Source organism: Neltuma alba, unplaced genomic scaffold (assembly GCF_004799145.2).
Source record: "Neltuma alba isolate B1F8T4 unplaced genomic scaffold, ASM479914v2 tig00011654_pilon, whole genome shotgun sequence".
Lineage (NCBI taxonomy): Eukaryota > Viridiplantae > Streptophyta > Magnoliopsida > Fabales > Fabaceae > Neltuma > Neltuma alba.
The window spans coordinates 534,695-544,346 of NW_021636301.1; the positions used below are offsets into that span (position 1 = coordinate 534,695).

General features: G+C 31.8%; 1 long non-coding RNA gene across 2 annotated transcripts; it reads right to left on the reverse strand.

The window, feature by feature from the left end:
• Nucleotides 1–201: 201 nt before the first annotated feature.
• LOC114716407 (uncharacterized) lies at nt 202–1,807 on the reverse strand. 2 transcript variants are annotated; one of them, XR_003737623.1, is made up of 5 exons: nt 1,582–1,807; nt 1,279–1,467; nt 1,114–1,192; nt 908–1,020; nt 202–788 (listed from the first exon to the last, which is right to left on the reverse strand). It is a non-coding gene; the product is annotated as an uncharacterized LOC114716407 (long non-coding RNA). The 2 variants fall into 2 exon arrangements; XR_003737624.1 differs by having other exon boundaries at nt 1,279–1,484.
• Between the last annotated feature and the right edge of the window lie 7,845 nt (nt 1,808–9,652).

The window sequence follows — 9,652 nt, forward strand, 5'->3', positions numbered from 1 at the left end:
TTAGTTATGATTTTTCAAAGTTTAGTCTTTGTTAGGGTTATAATGAATAGTAATCCGAATTTGAGAAATTTTAAAGTTCAACGTTTTCTAACTTAAGGCCATGAGAAATGATTCCAAATGGTTCCAATTGAGATAAAATGTGATGTGAAAGTGAGGTGTGAAAAAATTCAACTAAAATACAATAATCCAAAAATAAATTAATGTTTCAATGTTCATAAAAATAATAAGAGTCCTCAATTGTTGGTCCTTCGTAAAGACTCGACAAAATCATCATCTTTATCCTGACGAGGCTGTTGGTGTTGGGGCTGGGGCTGGGGTTGTGGCTATTGAGATGGCTACTATGGAATGTCATCATCCTCATCATCCTTGGCTATATCTGGGAGCACTAGAGCAGGAGTGCTAGGATTTTCCTTTTACCACACAATCTCCATCATTGGATTGGTTGCTTCTATCCACTGCTCATATGTGGCCTATATCTTAGCCTCACGAGCCTGAAATCAGGCCTCTACAATCCATATCTCTATATGAAGCTCCTCCACTGATGCCTCACTTGAACGCCTCATGGCAAAAAGAGTTTGGTGTGATGTTGTGGCTGACTGGGAGGTCCCTACCTTGGAAGTCTCATGGCGACCTCGGCCATAGATGGTACTCGGTGTGGTGCCAAAACCAACCCCTCTAACCTATCCCTAGTGTTCAGGTTAGCCTAGACCTACCCTGAGTGAGATGGTAGGATCCACAACTAACCCCTGAAACTCTCAGAGCTCTATAGCACTCTGAGCTATCTGCTCCTGGAAAAAAAAATTGATGAAATTATACATTAAATCAAATTAAATTAACAATAAAATTTAAACATTAAATTAAATTAAATATCTAAACCCAAAATAAAAAATTGTAATTAAATACTAACAGCAACTTCCTCAGCCTGCTCAGTTATAAGAGTGTTGTCCCTATGCTTATGGAGTTGGGGCCACATCTCGCTATAGGTGGGTGTTCATCCCTTATCCTGTTGCGTCTTCCTCTCTTGCAAATTGATAATAAAAAAAAAAAGCATTGTTATTATATAAATTCATACACACACACACATAACTTGATTAAATTTGTAGTATTACTCACAATCTCATTATACGTGACATCGAATGTCTTTGAACTTGCCATATGTTGGATATCCTGTTGGCTGTGACTCATGGCATTTCTATGAGAAAGATGTTGAAACATAATTAAAACAAGATTAGTTAACTTGTACTAAAATAACATAACCATAATGCAATAAACTCATACTCTCTGCTCAGATGTCACCCTAAACTGGACAAAAGATGCCCAGTCATTGGCAAGGACGCAATTTGGCACGACTGCCTACAACTCCTCTAGGGGTCTCATCTCGTCGCCTTTCCTTGCACTGTATAGGCGACCCCTCCTATTCTTCCAACCCTCTCTAACATTTTCAGTGCATACGTCTTCATGTCTTCCCTAACAACAAAAATTTTCTGCATTTTTAAATAAAAAATTAATCAAATTCACAATGTAACTCATAATTATTTAAATCAAATATTTAGTTATGAATTTCAATTACTGATTAGTTACCTTCAGCAGCTCTTAGGCGTTAATCTCGTTCTTTGTTGACACCTTCCTCGAGTTTGGCTCATAAATGGGAAAGAATCTGTATTTCCTACCTACATAAGCCAGATACTAGTTGAATAGATGTCCTCCCCAGCTCAATCGGTTGACCGTGGTTATTTAAAGGGACTATCACACGTATATCCTACACGTACTGCATGCCCTTCATGTTCAACTTCCTCATGGACTAGCTTGGTTAGCACAGTTTAATTGATAATCAAATAATATCAATAAAAATTTAATTATTATTATAAATATTAAATAACATATTTGTCACTTCATATAAATAAAAATTTTATTTACCCACAACCTCCACCTCCCATCTGCCCAACCGTCCACTAGGTGACGTGGCTGATTTTGCTGTTGCTGCTGCTCCTCATCCTCTTCCCTTTGTGGATCGGCCTCCTTATCATCTTCCATTCTACTCTCACCCCCATCAAGGTTCAGATCAAAATGATCATCGATCACATAATTTTCCATGCTGATCATCGGCCCCTTATCCTCCTCTACTGGCTCCTCAGATGGCCCAAGCCGGTCAGGATGCCAGGGGGCCTTGTAGGATCAACAAGGTTTTTACTGTGTCGATAAGCCATACTATTTAAACCACAAATGGTTATTTAAACAAATTTAAAAATTTAAAAATTGGTTAAATATGAATTTAATAAATTCTATGGATTTTATAATTACATTTCAAACTATAAGCAAAAAGTGAAAAAAAAATAAAAAGCTAATTCAACTTTTCTGATATTAAATAAAATACTAAAAAATCTAATTAAAATAACAGCACTCTTAATGTCTAATTAAATTAATTACTAAGTGAACAAATTTGGTTATTAAACAATTAAACAAAACATGCAAACTAAAAAAAACTAAAAACATTAACATATATGATCATAACAACTAATTAATTAAACAATTTAAATCATAAATAATTAATTAAAAAAATATCAAATTAAAAATTATTTAAATATGAATTTAATAAATTCTAAACATTTATAATTCCATTTCAAATCATAAATAAAAAATTAAAAATAAAAACCGAATTCAACTTCTCTGATATTAAATAAAACACTAAAAAATATAATTAAAATAATATTACTGATAATGTCTAATTAAATTTATTACTAAATAAATAAATTTTATTATCAAACGATTTACAAATAACACGCAAACTACAAAAATTAAAAATATTAACCTATATCATCATCACAACTAATTAATTACACAATTTAAATAAAAAATAATTAATTAAACAAAATTCTAAATAAAAAATTATTTAAATATGAATTTAATAAATTTTAAACATTTTATAATTATATTTCAAATCATAAGTCAAATTTTGAAAAATAGAAACCAAATTCAACTTATCAGATATTAAATAAAATACCAACAAATGTAACTAAAATATTATTACTCATAATGTCTAATTAAAGTAATTACTAAATAAACAAATTTTATATTTAAACAATTTACAAATAACATGCAAACTACAAAAATTAAAAACGATAACATATACAATCATCAACTCAAATAATGTCAATGCCAATTAAATCAACAAACCAAATTAAATTTTAAATTAATACAACAATAATTAAATTTTTAAATACACTAACTATTAAAAAATTAACTAATACATGAACTTACATTTGCACCTGAGTAGTTAGAAGTGGATTTAGAGCTGGATCTATAGATACAATGAAATTCTGGAAAAAAACTGGCAGAACCTTGCTACTCAAATGAGGCAAAAGTAAAAAAATGAGACAGTGGCATATATTTAGACGTCGAGATTTGTAGCGGTTTCAACAAAACAGCTACAAATTTAGAGAAAAGCACTCAACTTTGTAGCGGTTGTCAGCTAACCGCTGCAACCTTTGGACACGTGTCATTTTTGCTTTGATTAACAGAACACTTTGTAGCAGTTTACCATAAAACTACTACAATATGGCACACTTGGTAGCGGTTTCACATAAGTGTGACAAAATTATATGGAATCTGCAACTTCTATAGCAGTTTACTAATAACTACTACAAATGTCATAAACGATTCAGTTCCTGCCTCGTTTTTTGTTGAAGAAACTGCTACAAAATAACTGCTGCAAATTTTATGCCAAGTTAGTAGTGGTTAGATACCGCTAAAAATGTGGTGCCAAGTTTGCGCCAAATGGCGCCACCTTAACGCCACATTTGTAGAGGTTATTTGCTTGCATAACTGCTAAAAAATGCAACACAAAATGTTTCCTCACCAAACCGATGAAGTTGCTATTTTTTAGCAGTTTTGATAACCGCTACAAATAAACAGCTGCAATAATGCATTTCTTTTGTAGTGCATCTAGTGAGTACATAAGTAAGTTTTAAATCAAATGAACAAGCTGCTAACATTTTGAGTTGGGAGTTCTTTTCTCCCATGATGTTGAAGTGCATCTTTAGTAGATACTTTCACACATATATGTGTTTCCATCTTTGGCACCAACACAATCCTTAAAAATAGGGTAGAACCTATCATTCTCATGGATTTTAGGAGGGATGGTTATCCTATTAGGTTATAAAACAAATTTATCTCCTACTTTAATGATGGCTCTCACACATGATGGAGATAGCAACTAATTGTCTCACAAGATCCCAAAAAAAAAAAAAAGAAAGAAATTTATCACATTTTGGGCTTAATATAAAGATTCTATTTTATGAAACATATTTGTGCAAAAATTAGAAAATAGTTAGCAGATTTGGCTTTTGAGTTTCCAAGTTTATTGTATTAAGTCTTTCTAATTTTCTTTAAGTTAGTATTTAATATTCTAAGCCTCTAGGTTGTATTGAATGCTTTTTAGGTCAGATTTTGAATGTATGCTTTAAATACATTGTATCCTTCATTTTGTGAAAAGACTTGATTTTGAGAAATGACAAGCTGCATTTTTGCACTTTCAGAATTGAGAGTAGATTTCTTTAGGATTTTTCATTGAACTAACAAACTTATCAAGGCTTAATCAATTTGTGGTATCTTCCGACACTTTGGGTCATTGTTTTTCAGTGCGCAAAGGTTCAAGTATATCATTAGACTTTTGTTTAGCTTTTTTGGGGTGTATTTCAGATTAATTATGGGTTCATGGGATCTTTTCCTATTGGGGTCACATCACTTTTCCTCTTCATTATCACAAGAAGACTGTCCCCCATCACTATCCACAAAATTACTTGAATTCTCCTTAGACCCCTCCTCTTTTATATCCTTGGTTGAGTTGTATAGTGGGACCTCTTAACATCGCTCTTCAGTTCCCTATACATATCAAACATAAATAAGTTACATTACTCCTTCTTCCTACTTATCCATTTCATTGTATCATCATCATCCTCATCCCTTGAAGGAAAATAAGCTATCATAGTATCAGCCATTTATGGGCACAACACCTCCTTTGGCTACTACAACACTGTCCTCCCTCTGCTGATATGAACTCCTTCATACTCACTCCTTTCTCCCTATTACACAGAAGCGTCTTGCAACTGTTAATTAGTCTCACCCCTAATGCACCCAAACATCCTTCCAAAATCTCACATTGTCTCTATTATTCACCTTTCAACCCATATTTCTTGACAAAGTAGGACAACCTCTCCTCATTTCTTCAAAAAGAGTGAATCACCCATCTTATTGCATACACATATTAACCCCTCTTTCATAGTTTGCTCTAAGAATTCTAGAGCACAAATTCTAAGACCTTGCCGCTACCTGCCGTCGAACCTTGCTAATTAAGCAGCACCATTGATCAATTTTAAGTTTTTCAAACCAAACCTCACATTTTTTGGTTTATACAACATGTTCCAACCAATTGCTGGAACCTTCTCTCTTTAAAGGAGCCATTAAAAAAAAATATATATGTTGCATCCTCTCAATCTCTTTATAAACCACCACTAATACATCATCAGGTTGTATGGGTTCTGCTAAGTAACAGCTTGCACCACACGTTAACCGTCCCGCAAGCAACAAATATTTGGTTGTCCATCTACTTAAACTCTTTTACACTTTATCAAGTAGGAACTAAAACTTTCCTCTATTTCTCCTTCCTTATATATCTATGCGAATCCAAGTAACAACCCAAATATGAGGCCTGATGAAAACCACACTTTTGAAGCAATTCCTCCGTCTTTTGCACATTTACTTTCTTACCATAGGCTTTCCCAAACAACTGAAGGGTTCCCATTACTACATCTGGTCACTCTACATCAACTTCACAAAACAATAATATTGTTGAACATAATGGTATATGACAATATGTGTAATTAATGTAAGTTTCGATGATAATAAATTTTAGAGAAGTTAACTATGACTATGCTAAGCTTCAATGTTATCTCATATATGTAATAGTTAATTACAACTATGGAACAAAATATTTTAAAGCGTTTTTACTTATAATGGTCCATATTATATACTTTTGGAGAAATGATTTATTTGCATAAAACGTACTTTATACTTTATTAAATCATATTTTTTTCTTTAAAGTCATGACCTTAAAATGCTTATATATCCATTAGCGTTTAAAGTGTTATTTTCATATAATTGGGATATATGCATATAATATATTTTTTGCCAACATATAAATATAATATAAGACTTTCTATACATGAATGACAAGATAATATTTCCATTTATTATTCTCATGCATAGGACTAACCACGTAACGTATGTATAAAATATATTGTTGAAGATTGTGGGCAAAAAAAAAAAACAGAGAGTGAGCATCAAATAAATGATCAAATGAAAGAACTGTTACTATACATTAAAAGTTGCCCAAAAAAAGTATTTGAATTTTGTGTGGGAATGACACAACGCACAGCTATAGAGACTATTAATGGGTGGGGAAGTTATGAGTCATGTTTCCATTTCGATTAGATCGAGAGACACAGATTGCAGGGCCGTACAACAAGATGAGTACAGTGAGAATCTCAGATGCCCATTGTAAAATGCTGTGAGAAAGATACTCCCCCCCCCCCCCCAAAAAAACCCCCCACATGCACAAAACATCATTAATTACCCACAATTATAATCACCCACTTCTGTTTGAATAGATCCACACTTCATTTACTTTCCTCTAAATTAAAGTTGAACAAATCATATATCTGCGAATGTGAGTTGCATGTGCTGAAGGGTAGCTGGCTGGCCACTCCTTTCTTGCCCATTTTGTTCTTTACTATTCTTCAACACTTCGATTTTTTCTTTCATTTATATAATTGTATATATTTAAAAAGAGAGAGGTGAAAATATAACTGGTTAGTCATATGGATTCTTCATATCATATTTAATAAATATGTGCACTAATTCATTTGTTTTTACAATCACAGCGATTACTGTGGAGAATTTAAATCCTTATTCACATAACTAGCTTGTGGGTCATGTTTAGTGCTCAAACTCTGACAAATAAGTCATACCAATAATAAGGAATATAAATTTAGATTTAGATCATCATAATTAAATCTAAGTAGTTTAAGATAGTTGTGTGAGAAAATCTTCCTTGAAAAACATAGGATCTATAATCTTGAGAGATATATGTGGTACAATACAGATTTGGAGTATTTTTTATGTTTGAGAAGTGAATGTACAGGAACAAGGTCGGCAACTTAGAAAGAGAGAAGCTAGGTCCTGTACCAAGTACAAACTCCTATTCTTTTAAGTATTAAGGATTAAGGTGGAAATCTATCATTGAATTATTCGCGAATACATGCATCTGACCCCATAATATTAACTTAGGTGCAAAAGTGACCATAAAGATCTTAAAAGGGGAGCAGAAATATCATGAGGGTTTATTTAAGCAAACTTCTATTGCTTTTTAATGGTTAGCCCCTTATCTGTTTATGTTCTAAAAGTTAATGAACTTGGGCGTGACGTGTTTGCATTCTTTTATAATCTTCAGGGGCACTTTTGTGTTCAAGTGAACATTATAGTGCCAGGTGTGCATTTGTGAATATTTCGTAGAATAGATTTGTATCTTAATCCAATCATTAATTACTTATTTCTAAATTCAATCCCTGCCTATTATTTCACAAGGATTAAATTAAAAATTTCGTACCTGTCAAATTCATCCAACTTCATTATCATAACATAACATTGGTATGAAGATACTATCTATTGTTCCACTACTCCTTCAACCCACTTCTGTATAACTAAGTCTCGAGGTTTCATGCATTGATACAATGTCAAGAATATTAAAAAAAAAATTCATACTATTCATAATTTGTAAATAATACATAACTCGTTCTTATATACTACCTTTATTCGTTAATATAAGAGCTAGTTGATTAATTTGAGTAAATTAAAAATATAAGTTAAGTTAGTTATTTGTAATAAATATGTGTTGTCTTTCCTAAAATATCTTTGCTAATCAAGTTTATTGGCTAAAATTATTATTATTACAATGACTATCTTAGAAAAAAACGAATAAATATAAGAGGTAAAGTAGATTGGGGTCTTATATCTATGACCAAAATAAAAATCAAATGAGGTTTTATATTCAAGACCGGAGGTATTATATAGTTTGTAACATATAAAGCACTCACTCACCATTTGATATTCATGGACATTGGTGTAATTATCAAATTATATAAGAATAAAATTACAAATACTAGCTTTAGGTTGGAGCTATTTAGATAAACCTAAATCTTCAAGCTGGACCCATCAAATTCCTTTACTAGTTAAAGAATGTGCCCTATTAAATTCTAGTCTTATTATCTTATACATCTTAATTTGTTTGAAATCAAAAAAAAAAAAAAAAAAATTGTATGGACAAAATGAGGACGATTTTTTTCCTTCTTAACTTTTGGATTAAATAGGGTATCAATTTGTAAATGACTCAAAGTAAAACCAGTTATAATTTGATGAACACTATATATATAACTATCTTCTTATTTTAACAGAAACATTACCAGATCACAAAAACTATTCCAATAACTTAGAAGCCCCAAGCATGCCATATACTATGATATATAAAACACACAAGAATCTGAGTTCAGATCTTATTCATAGAACAACTAATAATCCACAACGCATCAATAATTTATAGCATTATACAAATTCATCAGACGCAGCCATACATCAAAATGGTGAGAGAGAGAGAGACAGAGATAAAGAAAATATCTGATGCTTATAATTCTGAAGATGCATATATTATGAGATCACACACGGATCTTCATATATATCATCTCAAACTTAGAGATCAGAGTTCATCACTGTCCATGGAAGATATTCAAACTTCAAACCCTATCCTTGACAGACATAAGAGGAGTGAGCACTGTTTACATACCTATACGACGAGGAAGACGAAGAAGAAGCTAGAAGAAGAAGAAGGAGAAGAAGAAGGTGGTGAGGACGATGCTTTAGAGATCAGAGAGAGTTCATGGAGGCTCATATTGAACTTTCGGATCTCTCATTTCTGGAACTGATGAAGGTTAATAATAATATTTCTCTCTGAATATCGTGGGGTTGAGGGATAACGAAAGAGAAGAGATTATTGTGAAGTTCGAGGACTGAGAAGTTGAAGCTGGTGAAAGGAGGAAAGAAGGAAAGAGATAAGCGTCAGTTCTGTTGAACAACTATAATGAAGTCCATAATTATGATGAGTGTCCACCTGGATTTCAGGGTTGTCAATACGTTATATTAATATAGTGATAAGACAGACCCCACTATTTCAACTTCAAAGTACTTTCTTTATTTATGGTTAGGGATTACCCAAAGTACTTGATATTATTACTTGATTGATTACTAATCTTTCTTTTTCTTTTTCTAGAGAGTGTGTGTCCACACAAATATAATAAATAGTTTGACATTTAATTTAATTCTAAGTATAAAATTTTAATTTATTTTGTTTTTTATATTTATTTATTTTTTGAAGATAATCTTATAATAGTTGTAAATATTAAATGTTTCATCAAATAGTAGTTCCAATTAATATACATGATTAGTAAGAGTATTTTAGAAAATACAACACTTATTTATTATAAATAACTTATTTAATTTATTTTCTTAATCTATTCAAATTAATCAACTAATTTTTATATTAAGG